Source organism: Micromys minutus (assembly GCF_963924665.1).
Source record: "Micromys minutus genome assembly, chromosome: 5".
Taxonomy (NCBI): domain Eukaryota; kingdom Metazoa; phylum Chordata; class Mammalia; order Rodentia; family Muridae; genus Micromys; species Micromys minutus.
This window is the reverse complement of record NC_137974.1, coordinates 50,957,732-50,974,259: the sequence shown is the minus strand read 5'-3', so window position 1 is coordinate 50,974,259 and position 16,528 is coordinate 50,957,732.

Sequence of the window (16,528 nt, the reverse complement as noted above, 5' to 3'; positions counted from 1 at the left end):
GTCTATTTGGAACTTTACCAAAAATTTGGCAGCTCTGTTCTAGTTCCAACTGTCCCAACATAATAAGTTTAAATACTAAGTAAGGGTAAGGGGCAAGAACTTTAGAAGAAGAGGCTGAAAGGTGAACCTAAACAAAAGAGCCATTTTGCCAAAAACAACCTTGTGGGAATATGAATTGTAAGACATATAACAAACAAAAGACTTGTATCACATGAAATGAAAGAAACTTCTTGATTTTAGATAGCTTTTTCAACCAATTTTGAAGTTTCTCTTGCTGAAGGGTCAAAATTCTCAGGGACGAAGGACTAGGGTTGCCTTTATAGACCAAGATCGAGGCAAACATTGCTAATACAGATGTAAAGGTGCTGTTGCCATCCTGCATACAAACTGAGATTGGCTTTGTAACTCTGCTTTCTTAAAAGATCTGAATTCTGGGGGACCAAAACGCATCTGCCTTTGACAGTTTTTCCCTAGTATTTTTATCCCTTCCAACAACAAATTCAATAACTTACTTAAACTTCCTTCTTATTCTTATAGTCAGGAGGATCTTATTCCTGACATTTGCCTTCTTCTTCACAGTTGTCTTTTGTTATCACTTCCTTCCCTCTCTGCGATTATAAGTCCTGGAAACACCAAGTCCATGGAGTTGTGTACCTCTCCTCTTCCAGTTGGGATATCATAGATGTGGAAAATAAAGTCAAAGTGGAAATGTTAAAAAAAAAAATCCAAGAGTTGCTTATATTCCCCTCTAGTAAGTTTAAGGTAAAGCCTAATCCAATTAATATCTCCCAAGAGTTTCTGAAAATCATGTAAGGTTCATAAGTGGCCAATTTTTAATTGAACCTTTTGAGTAATTATGGTTTAATGGCAGAATTCAAATCCTAAAAAAAATAAGGGTCGTTTAAATGAATTTTGTCCAGAATTATCTGGAACCTACAATCTGCCAATCTACGTGACAGATTAGCGTTCTCGAAAGCAGGAGGTTTTATGTAAAAAAAGTACTTTCCACAGCTTGACAAGCCTCTCTGCCATATCAGTAAGGTGGATGATGAATTGCTATAAGGGTCACTAGGTCTTTAACGCTTGGTCAAAGGAACCCAAAGGGTTTTTTTTCCCCCTTTTAGTTTTTTGTTTTCCTCTCCTGTTCCCCAAGGGAAACCTGGGAGGAAAACTCAGATGAACTAATTGTGAGTTTAATTCTTTGAGAGCCTGGAGAAGTTGTATTTGTTCTTGTCTAGTGGTGACCATGGGGTAAAGTGAAAGCAAGTCTATTGTTAATGGCCTATGGGTAGCAGAAATGGACTGAGATCCAAAAATAATACTAAGCAAGGTTTCCGTATGGGAGAGGCAGATTGAATGATGGAAAGGAAAAATTATTCTTGACTGGAAAGGGCAGATCCACCTTGGGTGGATCTGGATGGTAGCGATTAGATTGATAGGCTGCAGCCTTTTCCTCCAGGGCTGTCTCGTCCTCCAAAGAAAAATCACCAGCCCATGGTCCCAGTGTAATGTTGTCAACTGAAGAGTACAATCATCTGAGAGATGGCTTGCAGTGATTAGTCAAGTGAATGGGGACACAGCAGGGTCTATCAGTCTTTCATAGAAGAACTAATACCAATAATCGTCAAACTATTAAACAAAGTATAAACAGAAGAAGCATTGCTCAACTGATTCTTCAAAGCCACAACTGCACTCATAGATAAACCACATGAAGACCTACAAAGAAAGAAAACTTCAGAAAAATTTCCCTCATCAACATTGATATAAAGATACTCAATAAAATTCTTGTAAACCGAATCTAAGAACACATAAAAAGTAATCATCCACTATAATCAAGTAGGCTCCATCTGAGGAATGTACAGATTGTTCAGTATACTGAAAGCCATCAATGTAATCCACTATATAAACAAATTCAAATTTAAAAAAATCAACAAAAACAAAACAAACAAAAAACCACATGATCATCTTATCGGATGCTGAGAAAGCATTTGATAAAATTTATCACCCTTCAAGTTAAAAGTCTTAGAAAGTAAAGGAATTCAGAGCCCATACCTAAGCATAGTAAAAGCAATATAGCAAAACAGTAGCCAACATCAAACTAAATGGCAAGAATTTGAAGAAATTCTACAAAAATAAGAGATTAAAGATGTCTGCCCTCTCTCCCATATTTTTTCAATATAGTTCTTGAAGTCCTGGCCAGAACAATTAGACAGTATAATGAAGTAAAGGGGATACAATTTGGAAAGGAAGAAGTCAAAATATCACTATTTGCAGATGATATGATAGTATACTTAAGTGAACTTAAAAATTCAACCATAGAACTCCTACAGCTGATAAACAACTTCAGCAAAGTGGCTGTATATAAAATTAACTCAAACAAATCAATAATATTCTTCTACTCAAAGAATAAACATTCTGAGAAAGAAATTAGGGAAATGACACCCTTCACAATAGTCACAAAATGAAATATTTTAGTGTGATGCTAATGAAGCAAGAGAAAGAAATTTATGCCAAAACTTCAAGTCTAGGAAGAAGGAACCTGAAGAAGATCTCAGAAGATGGAAATATTTCCCATGGTCAACATAGGATTAACCTAGTAAAAATGGCCATCTTGCCAAAAGCAATCTACAGATTCAATAGAATCCCTGTCAAAATTCCAACTCAAATCTTCACTGAGTTATAAAGAGCAATTTTCAAATTCATTTGAATAAGAACAACAACAACAACAACAGAATATTTAAAACAATTTTCAAAAATAAAGAACTTCTGGGGGAATCACCATCTTAACTTCAAGATATTATTGATAAATCAGGAAAAAATAGCATGATATTGGTACTGAAAAAGGTAGGTACATCAGAACAGATTCAAAGACCCAAAAATGAACACACATACTCATATGGTCATTCAATCTTTGCAAAAGAGCTAAAAATAATAAATGGAAAAAGGACAGTCTCTTCAAAAATTGCTGTTCATTCAACAAAGTCAGCATGCAGAAGAATGCAAATCTATCCATTTATATGTCCTTGTGCAAAAATCAAGTGCAAGTGGACAAAAGAACTCCACATAAAACCAGGTATACTGAAACTATTAGAAGAGATTCTGTGTGAACTCCAGGAGCACAAACTCAGTGACTTTGTTTCTAATTTTCATCTAGTTTATGAGAAGGTCAACCAATTTTCCTGGATACACCTGCATGTTCATGTAATTTCTGTATTTTAATAATAATTCTAATGAATAACTTCGCTTTAGTTAAAAAAAAAAAGAAGAGAAAGTGGGGAAGAGCTTAGAACACAGGCACAGGGAATATTTTTTTGAACAGAACACCAATGTCATATGCTCTAAGATCATGAAACAACAAATGAGCAAATGGGACCTGATAAAATTCCAAAGATTCTGTAAGGAAAATGACTCTTTACCAATCCTACATCTGATAGAGGGCAAGTATCTAATATGTACAAAAAACTCAAAAAGATAAACTTTTGAGAATCAAATAATTCTATTAAAAATGGGGTACAAAGCTAAACAAAGACTTCACGAATCAGAAATATTGAATCTCTGAGAATCACATAAAGAAATGCTTGACATCTCTAGTCATCATAGAAATGCAAATCAAAATCTAAGATTCCACCTCTAACCAGTCAGACTGGGTAAGATCAAAAACTCAGGTAACAGCAGATGCAGAGGAGGATGAGGAGAAAGACAAACACTCCTTCACTCTTGGTGGTCTTGTAAACTGGTACAAACTATCTTGGAATCAGTCTGGCTGTTTTTCACAAAATTGGACATAGCACTGCCTGAAAACCCAGCTATACCACTCCTGGGCATATACCCAAAAGAAGCTCCAACATCTAACAAGGACACATGCTCCACCCTGTTCATAGCAGCCCTATTTATATTAAGCAAAGCTGGAAAGAACCCAGATATCCTTCAAAAGAGTAATGGATACAGAAATTTTGGTACAAATACACAATGGCATACTACTCAGTTATTTAAAACAATGAGTTCATGAAAGATTTAGGTAAATGCTTGGAAGTTGAAGCTTTCATCCTGAGTGAGATAACCCAGTCACAATAGAACACTCATAATATGTACTAATTTATAAGAAGATACTAATCCAAAAATCTTGAATACCCAATTAACAACTCACACAAATTATGAATTTCAAAAAGAAATTCCAGAAGGAATATGTCTCAGTCCTTCTTAGATGGGAGAACAAAATCCTCATGAGAGGAAATAAAGGGACAAATGAAGAAGCAAGGATTGGAGAAAAGAAAATCCAGAGGCTGCCTCACCAGAAGATCCACCTCATATATAGCCACCAAACCCAAGCACCATTGCTGATGCCAAGTATTGCTTACTGGCACTAACATGATATGGATGCTTCCTCAGAGGCTCTGCCAGAGCCATACTGATTGATACTTAGAAAGATGCTTGCAGGTAACCATCAGACTGTACATGTAGACACAAATGAAGGAGCTACGGAATGGACTTAAGAGGCTGACAGGGTCTGCAACCCCATGGGAAGAACAAAATTACCAACTAACAAAACTCACTACAGCTCACAGAGACTAAAACATCAACCAGTGAGTTCGCAGGGAGAGACACATGGCTCCAGGTACATACACAGCAGAGGATATAACATTCTCTGGCATCAATTTGGTCCAGCGAAGGCTCATTTTCCCAGTTTATGGGAATGCCAATATGCTGATGTGAAAGAAGATGTTTGAGAGAGTGAGGCAATGGGAGGTGGAGGGGGAATGGAATTGAAAAATGGGGTAACCTCTGAAATGTAAATGCAGAGAATATGCAATTAAAAGGAGAGAGAGAGAGAGAGAGAGAGAGAGAGAGAGAGAGAGAGAGAGAGAGAGAGAAGATAATATGACAGCCAACAGATTGGAAAAGGACCTTTCCCAATCCTATATATGATAGAGGGCTAATATCCAATATATACAAACAACCAATAAGTTAGAGTCCAGAAAAGTATATAATCCTATTTATAAAATGGGGTACAGAGCTAAACAAAGAATTTTTAACAAATAGCCAAGAAAGATCTAAAGAAATGATCAACATCCCTCGTCATCAGGAAAATGTAAATCAAAATAACCCTGAGATTCTACCTCACACCAGTCAGAATGGCTAAGATAAAAACTCAGGTGATAGTAGATATTGGTGAGGATGGAAAAAGAGAAACACTCCTCCATTGTTGGTGGGATTGCAAGCTGATACAACCACTCTGAATATGAGTGTTCTTCAGAAAATTGGACATAATACTAAATATTTACACAGCTATACTACTCCTGGGCATATATCCAATTGTTGCTCCAACATATCAATCACAAGGACACATGCTCCACCTTATTTATAATAGCTAGAAGCTGTAAATAACCCAATTGTCCTTAAAAAGAGGAATGGATACAGGGATTGTGGTACATGTACTCAATGGAGGACTACTTAGCTATTAGACACAATGACTTTTTGAAATTTCTAGGCAAATGGATGGAGCTAGAAAATAGAATCTAGAGTTAAGTAACTCAATCACAAAATAATACTCATGGCATGCACTCACCGATAAGCAGTTACTAGCCCCAGAAAACTCTGAATAGCCAAGAAACAATTCACAAACCTTATGAAGCTCCAAAAGAAAGAAAGCCAGAATGTGGATGCCTCAGTCATTATTGGATGTTCTAACAAATCATTCACAGGAGGAGATACAAGGTCAAATACAGAATCAGGGATTGATAAAAAAGATCATTCAAAGACTGCTTTGTCAGGGGTTATACCCCATATGCAGCCACCAAACACAATAACTATTGCTGATGCCAAGAAGTGCTTACTGGCAGGAACCAGATATTGATGTTTTCTCAGAGACTCTGCAAGAGTCATACAGATACAGTTGAGGATGCTTGAATTTAACCATTTGACTGAACATGGGGATCCCAATAATGGAGCAAGAGAAAGAACTGAAGGAGCTAAAAAGGCATGCAACCTCATGCAAAGAACAACATTATCAACCAACCAAACCATCCAGAACTCCCCTGAACTAAAACACTAACATTGAGCACACACCTGTGACTTATTTGCATATGTAGCAGAGGATAGAACTGTCTGCCATTAATGAGAGAAGAGGCCTTTGTTTCAGTGAAGGCAAGTTTTCCCAATGTAGGGGAATGCCAAGGCAATGAGGTGAGAAGGGTGATTGGGAGAGGGAACATCTACATGGAAGCAAGTGAACAGGGAGGGGGTATGGGAGGGGTGGAAAAACAATTGAAATGTAAATACAAATAATATCCAATAAAAGAGTTTTGTAAAAATCCAAACTCTCCCAGCCCACATTTAAATCTGTGTGGGTACCCCCTCCACAAACAAACCTCATATCAGGTCAGACAACGTGAGCACTTTTTGGTATTTCTCCAATATTTTTAAATACATATATCCAGAGCTATGTGCATATCAATGTTTACTGTATCATTATTCGAAAAACAGTTATGGAACTAGATGTCCAACTGTAGAGGAATGGAGAAGAAAATTTTACAGTACATAATAAAATACATTTTAGCTGTAAGAACAAAGTTATGTTTTTAAAAAGAAAATGGATAAAACTATAGATATTTAAGATTCAAGTGTCTGAAAAACAAATACTTTGTTTATTATGTTTATTCTTGCTTAGGCTTTATAAAACCATATACATTTTGTTCATACATATGTATGTATTCATGAAATGCCACATACAGGATAATAAATGTTAGAACATGGAGAACAATGATGGCATGGGGAGAGACTTACATGGACTCTCCAGGTATCTTTTAAAGAAAAAAGGGAACATTTTGACCTTACTTGTTCTTGTGCTTCATAAGGTCTGTGAGTTGTGTTTTTTGTATGCTTCTTTTGTTTTCTTGTTTGTTTGTTTGTTTTGTAGTATTCAGAGCTTTCTGGGGCTACTATCAAATTATCAGTGACTGCATTTTCATGTGTGTTCTTTTGTTACTGGGTTGCCTCACTCAGAATGATGTTCTCTAGCTTCATCCATTTGCCTAGGAATTTAGTAAAGTCATTGTTTCTAATAACTGAGTAGTACTCCACTGTGTAAATATACCACAATTTTATTATACATCCTGATATATGTAAAGGAAAGAGTAGGGTATAAGAGTTAAGGAGTGATTTACTTACAGTATTTTCCCATCTAAAATAATTTTCTTCTGTCCATGTTATAGCTCTGGAGCAGTACTTCTTGGTGCCCTCTCTATACTGACACACTGGGTTACATCTCTTCTGGTTTGCAAGAATTTCACTGTTTCTGTACAGGTTTTTGGAAGCGTCAGTGACTGGACACTTTCCTAACACATTCGATTAACATTTTCTATCAAATTACATAGATAGCACATTCACAGAAAATAATAACTTAGGATGCCCAGCAGAGGCCAAAAATTATGGAAAGAAATGAACCTAATATATATTAGGTATTTTTCTATTAAACATAAGATTAAAAGTTTTTTTCTATTAAACAAGAGACAAACATCACAGTTCCTTTGGTGCATCCTTTTTAGCATGCAACTAGTCTTGTGATTTGAGGCTGTCACAGGTTCAAAAAACGTAACTGAAACCCTATATCTTTTTTTAAAGATTTTATTTATTTGTATTTTTATTTATTTATTTATTCTATTGTATATGAGTACAATTCAGTTGTTTTCAGACTCAAACCAGAAAAATTCATCAGATCCCATTATAGATGGTTTTATTCACTATGTGTTGCCAGGGAATTGACTCAGGATCCCTAGTACAGCAGTTAGTACTCTTAACTCCTGAGCCATCTCTCCAGCCTGGAACCCTGTATTTTAACTCTTGCAAAACTGCTCGATCTAGACAGTTATATACATCTTGGGAACTCTGGACAAAGGTATGCCATTTCTTTAGGCAATAAAAGGGAGTCAAGAAATTCCCTCATGTTGCTCAATTAATGGTTGTTGAGATAAGAAATATTAGTTATTAATGGATGAGGCCCAGATAGGGTATCTGACCTCAAGCAATCATCTCGATATATATGTACATATGAGCAAACTTAAATGAACTCAGAATTTTATATATAGGGAGACCCTGAGACACAGGCCTGGTGAGAAGGTGTTCCAACTAGCCAGGGGGAAGAGAGAACTCTGACAAGCATGCAGAAAGTGTGTCCCTGCCCTGCTTGAACCAGGAAACCAGGAACCCTGCATTGGGCCCTCTGTTCCCAGCCCCAGCGGCTTTTGGGTGTAGAAGAGAAGCTTGGACCATCTGCCACCAGGGACAGTGGAGACCCAGAGACACAGGCCTGGTGAGAACGTGTTCTAACAAGCCAGGAGGCAGAGAGAACTCTGCCGAGCTCGCAGAAAGTGCACCCCTACACTGCTTGATCCAGGGAACCAGGAACCCGGCATTGGGTGCTCTGTTTGCAGCTAGCAGCTTTTGGGTGGGTGCAGAACAGGTGGCAGCTTTTGGGTGCAGAACAGGTGCTCAGACTATCCCCCACCAGGAAGAGCAGAGATACAGGAAAAAAGGCCAAGTACAAGGGAAAGGCAAGAACCAATCACTGACAACGAGATGACAAGAGGAAAGCAAAATAACATACCCCAGGGAAACCAAGACAACCTGGCAACACTGGAACCCAGCTCTCCCATCACAACAAACACCGGAATGCAAAACACTCCAGAAAAAGAAGACTCAGACACTAAATCCTACCTCAAGATGATGATAGAGATCCTTAGAAAAGAACTGGAGGAAAAGCATAAAGAACTAGAAGCTTTTAAAGAAGAAACAAGAAAAATACTCAAAGAACTCAAAGAACTAGAAGAAAAAAGAACCAAAGAGATGAAGGAATGGAAGAAGGAATTTAAAATGGAAATGGAAACAATAAAGAAAACACTAAAAGAGACAACAATAGAGGTAGAAATCCTAAAAAAAGAAATCTGGAGTCACAGATACAAGCATTTCCAACAGACTACAAGAGATGGAAGAATCTTGGAGGCCAAAGACAACATTGAAAACATGGACAAAACAGTCAGAGACGATGCAAAAACCAAAAAGCTTATGACCCAAAATGTCCAGGAGATCCAGGACACAGTGAGAAGACCAAACCTAAAGATAATAGGAATAGAAAAGGGCAAAAAATATGAACTAAGAAGCACAGTAATTATCTTCAACAAAATTGTAGAAGAAAACTTCTCTAACCTTAAGAATAAGATGACCAACAGCAAAGAAGAAGCCTATAGAACCCCAAATGGGTTGGACCAGAAAAGAAATTTGTCCCGACATATAATTGTCAAAACACCAAGTGCACAAAGCAAAAAAAGAATACTAAAAGCAGTAAGGGAAAAAGGTCATGCAACATATAAAGGCAGACCAATCAGAATCACACCTGAATTCTCAACAGAGGCTATGAAAACTAGAAGAGCCTGGACGGACATCATGCAGGTCCTAAGAGAGCAAAAGTGCCAGTCCAAGCTGCTTTACCCAGAAAAACTCTCCATCAACATAGATGGAGAGATGAAGATATTCCAAGACAAAACTAAATTTAGTATCTGACCAGAAATCAAGCACTACAATGAATTATAGGGGGAAAACAAGACAATGAGGGGAACTGCATCATAGTAAAAACAAGAAAACTCCTAAGCAAGAAAAACAAAAGAAGAAAGACACACAGGCAGAATTCAACCTACAAAAGCAATAAGAGCAGGAAACAGCAGCCACTATTCCTTGATATCTATTAACATTAATGGACTAAATTCCCCAATAAAAAGATATAGGCTATCAGACTGGTTACATCAACAAAACCCTGCATTTGGTTGCATACAGGAAACTCAAAGACCGACACTATCTCAGAGTAAAAGGGTGGGAAAAAAAAACTTCCAAGCAAACTGCCCCAAGAAGCAAGCTGGAATGGCTATTCTAATATCAAATAAAGTAAATTTCCAATGAAAAGTTATCAAAAAAGATAAAGAACGAGACTTTTTACTCATTACAGAGGAAATGTGTCAGGAGGAACTCTCAATCATTAACATATATGCTCCAAATACAAAAGCACCATATTCATAAAAGAAACCCTACTAAAGCTCAAAAAATACATTTCACCTCACACAATAATAGTGGGAGACTTTAATACCCCACTCTCTACAATAGACAGATCATAGAAACAGAAACTGAGCAAGAACACTGTAAACCTAGCAGACACTATGAAACAACTGGAATTAATAGATATCTACAAAACATATCATCCTAAGACAAAAGAATACACATTCTTCAAAGCACCTCATGGCACCTTCTCTAAAATGACCACATAATTGGACACAGAAAGAGCCTCAATCAATATAAGAAGATTTAAATACTCCCGTGCATCCTTTCAGATCATCATGGTCTAAGGCTGGTCTTTAATAACAACAAAAATAACAAAAGCCCATATGCACATGGAAACTAATCAATGCTCTATTAAATGATAGCAGGGTATTGGAAGAAACAAAGAAAGAAATGAAGGATTTTTAGAACTCAATGAACATGAAGACATGACATACACAAATCTATGGAATGCAATGAAAGCAGTACTGAGAGGAAAACACATAGCTCTGAATGCTTCCAAAAAGAAACTGGAGAGAGTATGCACTAGCAACCTGACAGCACCGTTGAAAGCTCTAGAACAAAAGGAAGCAGATACTCCTCTTGCCATCAAGAGGAGTACATGGCAAGAAATAATCAAACTTAGGGCAGAAAGAGACCAAATAGAAACAAAAAGAACCATTTAAAAAATCAACAAAACCAAGAGCTAGTTCTTTCAGAAAAGTAACAAGATTGATAAACCCTTAGCCAGACTAACTAGAGGGCAAGGAAAGAGTATCCAAATTAACAAAATCAGAAAGGAACGTGGAGAAATAATGACTGAAACTGAGGAAATTCAAGAAATCATCAGATCCTACTATTTCAAAAGCCTATACTCAACAAAGCTGGAAGATCTGGAGGAAATGGATGAATTCCTAGGCAGATACAAGATAATAAAGTTAAACCAAAACCAGGTAAACCATATAAATCATCCCATAACATCTAAAGAAATAGAAGGAGTCATCAAAAGCCTCGCAATCAAAAAAGCCCAGGTCCAGATGGTTTCAGAGCAGAATTTTATCACACATTTATTGATGACCTAATACCAATACTCTCCAAACTATTCCACAAAATACAATCAGATGAAATGCTACCTAACTCATTTTTTGAGGATATAATAAACCTTGATCTTAAACCATACAAAGACCCTGCAAAAAAAGAGAACTTCCAACCAGTCTCACTTATGAACAATGATGTAAAAATACTCAACAAAATCCTTGCAAACCGAATCCAAGAACACATCAAAATGATCATTCACCATGATCAAGTAGGCTTCATCCCTGGGATGCAGGGGTGGTTTAATATAAGGAAATCCATCAATGTAATCCACCATATTAACAAACTAAAAGGAAAAAACCACATGGTTATATAACTAGATGCTGAGAAAGCATTTGACAAAGTTCAACACCCCTTCATGTTAAAAGTCTTGGAAAAAAAGGTATCCAAGGCCCATACCTAAATATAATAAAAGTAATATAAAGCAACCCAACAGAAAACATCAAACTTAAAAGTTGGAACCTTGAACCAATCCCACTAAAATAAGAGATTTAACAAGGCTGCCCACTCTCCCCCTACCTATTCAACATAGTACTGGAAGTCCTGCCTAGAGCAATTAGACAGAAAAAGAAAATCAAAGGGATACAAATTGGAAAGGAAAAAGTAAAAACTTCACTATTTGCAGATGACATGGTAGTGTACTTGAGGGAACCCCAAATTCTACCAGAGAAATTCTAGAGCTGATAAAAAACTTCAAAGCAAAGTGCCTGGATATAAAATTAGCTCAAACAAATCAGTAGCCTTCCTTTATTCAAAGGACAAACATGTGGAGAAAGAAATTAGGGAAAAGATACTCTTCAGAATAGTCACAAAACCTATGAAATAGCTTGGAGTGACTCTAACTAATCAAGTGAAGGACCTGTATGACAATAACTTCAAACCTCTAACAAAAGAAATCAAGGAAGATAACAGAAAATGGAAAGATCTTTCATGCTTATAGATTGGAAGCATCAACATTTTAAAAATGGCCATCCTACCAAAAGCAATCTACAGATTCAATGCAATCCCAATCAAAATTCCAACACAATACTTCATTGAGTTGGAAAGATCAATGTGCAATTTCATCTGGAATAACAAAAGACCTAGAATAGCTAAATCCATCCTCAACAACAAGAAAACATCTGCGAGAAACACTATCCCTGACCTCAAGCTATATTACAAGGCAATTGTGCTAAAAACTGCATGGCACTGGTACAGAAATAGACATGTGAATTAATGGAATAGAATAGAAGATCTAGAAATGAGCCCTCACATATATGGCCATCTGTTTTTTGACAATGGAGTTGTAAACATTCAATGGAAAAAGGACAGCCTATTCAACAAATGGTTCTGGTCCAACTGGCACTCAGCATGCAGAAGAATGAAAATAGACCCTTTCTTATCTCTTTGTACAAAGCTCAAGTGTAAGTGGATCAAAGATCTCCACATAAAACCAGGTACACTGAAACTATTAGATGAGAAATTAGGGAAAACCTTAGAACACATAGGCACAGGAGAAAATTTCCTGAACGAAACACCAATGGCTCATTCTCTAAAGTCAAAGATTGACAAATGGGACTTCATGAGATTGCAAAGTTTCTGTAAGTCTAAATACACTGTCAAGAAAACAAAATGGCAGCCAACAGAGTGAGAAAAGATCTTTACTAACCCCACATCAGATAGAGGCCTAATATTCAAGGTATACAATGAACTCAAAAAGCTTGACACCAGAGAATCAATCAACCCTACTTAAAATGGGGTACAGAGCTAAACATAAAGTTCTCAATTGAGGAATATTGAATGGCTGAGAAACATCTAAAGAAGTGGTTGACATCCTTAGCCATCAGGGAAATGCAAATCAAAACAACACTGAGATTTCACCTCACACCAGTCAGATTGCTAAGATCCAAAACTCAGATGACAGCAGATGCTGGCACGGATGTGGAGAAAGAGGAACACTTTTCCACTCTTGGTGGGGTTGTAAACTGATACAACCACTCTGGAAATCCATCTAGCGATCCTGAGAAAATTGGACATACTACTACCTGTAGGAAGCCGTTTGTGCCAATAGATGGCACCAGCTTCTCGCCCATTGTTCAGCCTACAAAAACCTTTTCCCTCCTGTTGCTTGGCAACAACATAAGTCACAGCCCAATCTCGGGGCACATAATTGAGCTACAGGAGGATGCACCAATCAGGTAGCATCACAAGTCTCTTAGGCATATATAAGCAGGGCATTTCTCCCCCACGTGAGGAGATTGCGGGAGATCCCACCAGACAAGCACCTAGGGAGATCCCCTGCTCAGAGAAAAGTTTCCTGCTCAAGAAGTCCCCTGCTCAGAGTGCTGTACAATAAAGGTTGTCCGCAGAAGAATCTGTTTTTGTTGCACGCCTGTTTCAGCCGGCAGACATGGGCGCGTGACAAGTGGTGCCGAAACCCGGGATTGACAAGTGGTGCCGAAACATCCGGGAGCCCTGAACCATGCCGGCAAGTGGAACCTTCAGGCCGCTGAACTAGATTCAGAACTGCAGAAAAATTAAAAGGTAAGTCCCAAGAGACATGTCCTTTTTTTACGGGGTGCCAAAAGAGCATGCCATAAACTTAGGCATGTCTCTTTTTGGATTTTCTCCGATAGTAGAAGGAGTATTGCTTGCATTTGTGGTAATTGTTGTAACATTACTGTTGTGGAAGTTATCTAGACAAAAGGTTATCACAAAACACCAAAAATGTGGGTCAGAAATGGGACGTAATGAAAAAGGGAGCGCGCCAGAAAAAAATTATAAGAGATAGTCTCCGAGAGACATGTTCAAAACAATTCAGAAACGAAGAAATAGCAGAAAAAATTAAAAAAGGTAGTCTCCGAGAGACATGTTCAAAACAAGTCGGAAACGAAGAGGTGGTGGTAGAAAAGCCGCTGGGAAAAGAGAGGTTTATTTAAACAAACAAAAAAGGTGAATTACAACTCACAAACTGTGTTAAGTTCCAGAAGAAAAAAAAAGAGATAAAAATGTATGAGAGTTTAAAAAATTATATGTTTATACAAACACACACACACACACACACACACACACACACACACACACACACCAATATATACATATAATAAATAAGAGTCTATGGATTCCAGAAGAGAGGGACAGGGGAAGAGGTGAAGAGCTGAAAGGGATTGGAAAATTACATAAATAAGGTGTTGAAATATGAAATTCTCAAAAGTAAACAAAAATTTAATTTTATAAGTTGGCCTAAAACTTATCTTAGGAAAAGGACACAAATATTCTTGTCACTACCCTTCACAATATGTATCTATTATGAACCATTGGCTCATTCTGTGCTCCATACTCAATTCACATTTTCCATCACAGATTAATGTACTTAGAATGCATAAACAAAATTGCCCTTACCTTGTCTCATTTCCTGAATGTAAAATCAAAGCCAGTATTTAATTTTTTTAGTTGATGATTTTGGAAGACACCCAAGCATAATTAATACAGCAATCTAAGATACATTTTCAATGTGTTGAATGTCAGATAACATGGGAAGGTTGTTGAGATATGAGTGAGACCATCTTAAATATTTCCACCTATCTTGCTATTTAAGTTAGATGATATATGTAAATCTGTATGTACAGTACATGGTGATGTGTGGCATAAAATCAGCAGCACTCTTCAGTGTAACTTTAATCTTAAAATCACTAGGAGTGTTTACAATGCAAAGACCAGAGCTGTTTTTGCCTGTACCTGCATTATGTGAAAGGCATAGAAGAATATGATGGCTTATGTTCCTATACAGCAAATGTGAGACAATGGTGAGTTCTTTGCCCAAAAATCAGTAGGTCTATAAAATAAAAACATTGAACTTCCCCTAAAACAATAGCCTTTATATCTAAGACACAGGCAGGAATCAAGAAGGAAGCTCTGAAACTCACCAGTCTGGATGGTGACAGAATTGCAGATGAAGCAAAGCAAGGTAGAACTCTTGAGCACACTCAAAATCTTGTTAACAGCCAGGAACATTATACACATATGGCTAGACACTCTGGGCTTTCTGCTGCTTGGACAAATGGTTTCAAAATAATGATACAGTTTGTTATCCATTAAAACCTGATGGTATCTGACTTCTTAGGAAATACAAAAGTGAAAGAAGAGGACAGAAATTTGGTATCTACAATTCTCACATGCTAGGGTAACCATATTCTGGCCATCATTTGTGGTTTAAATATGTTTGGCATACAGAGTGGCGCTCTTTGGAGGTGGGGCATTGTTGAATAGGTTTGCCATTGTGAGCATGGCTTTAAGACTCTCATCCTAGATTCCTATAATTCAGTGTTTTGCTAACAGCAGTCAGATGAAGATTGAGAATCCCCAAGCTCTTCCTGCACTATACCGGCCTGGATGGTGCCATGTTCTCACCTTGATGATAATAGACTAAATCTCTAAACTCCTAAACCAGCCCCAATTAAATATTCATATAAGAATTGCCTTGCTTATGGTGTCTGTTCATAGCAGTAAAACCCTAACTAAGATACCATCTAAATTACATCAAATTATTTATTTATTTATTGAAAAATTAAAATATACTTACACGACTCTCCCTCTAACCTGACTTTCTTTCATCTACTCCCACAACCCCCCATGTCTTCTCAAATATGTACATATACTCATTTACTGTGGCATGTATATAAATTAAACTCTTAGTTAAACAAAAAATATTAAATTTCCCCAAATCTATAAATAATAGTTAATGATAAATGTCTCTTTTAAATTGCTATCACAGTACTTGTTCTAGAAAAATAGTAAGCCAAGACACCTTCTTTGATTCATTATTTCAATGTGCATAGTAATACTAAAAATGTCTAATTTTCAGCTCAATGAATTATATTTCAGAAATAATTACTAAAGTGCCATGGAAATGGTTCAATAATAAACCATTTGTCTAAGGTTCCGAGTTTGACTCATGATTATGACAATATACAAACACACAGAGTAATAAGCTGTTTTTTGCTATATTAATGTAAATATTGTGATATAATAAACATAAAAATTTAAATATTCACATTTCTGAGCAGAGGCAGATACCACAATGTTTGATTCAGAGCCAGACTAAAGTTACAACTGATGAGAAGCTGAGAGAATTAAAGATGATAAAATACAGAAAGATGGGACCAAGAGGTTTGCCTGGGCTGATAATTCATGCTGGCAAGTTTATTGAGAAGACCAGCATCTTATATACTGTTTACAGAGGAAAAATGGGTCAGTGTCAGCATAAAATTATAACAAAATGAGTCAAAATTAGAGAAAGTCAATCAAGGATTGTTTCCCAAAGGGAACACAGGTTATCTCAATTGCACTTCAGAGCAAGCACACAGTTGCCTCG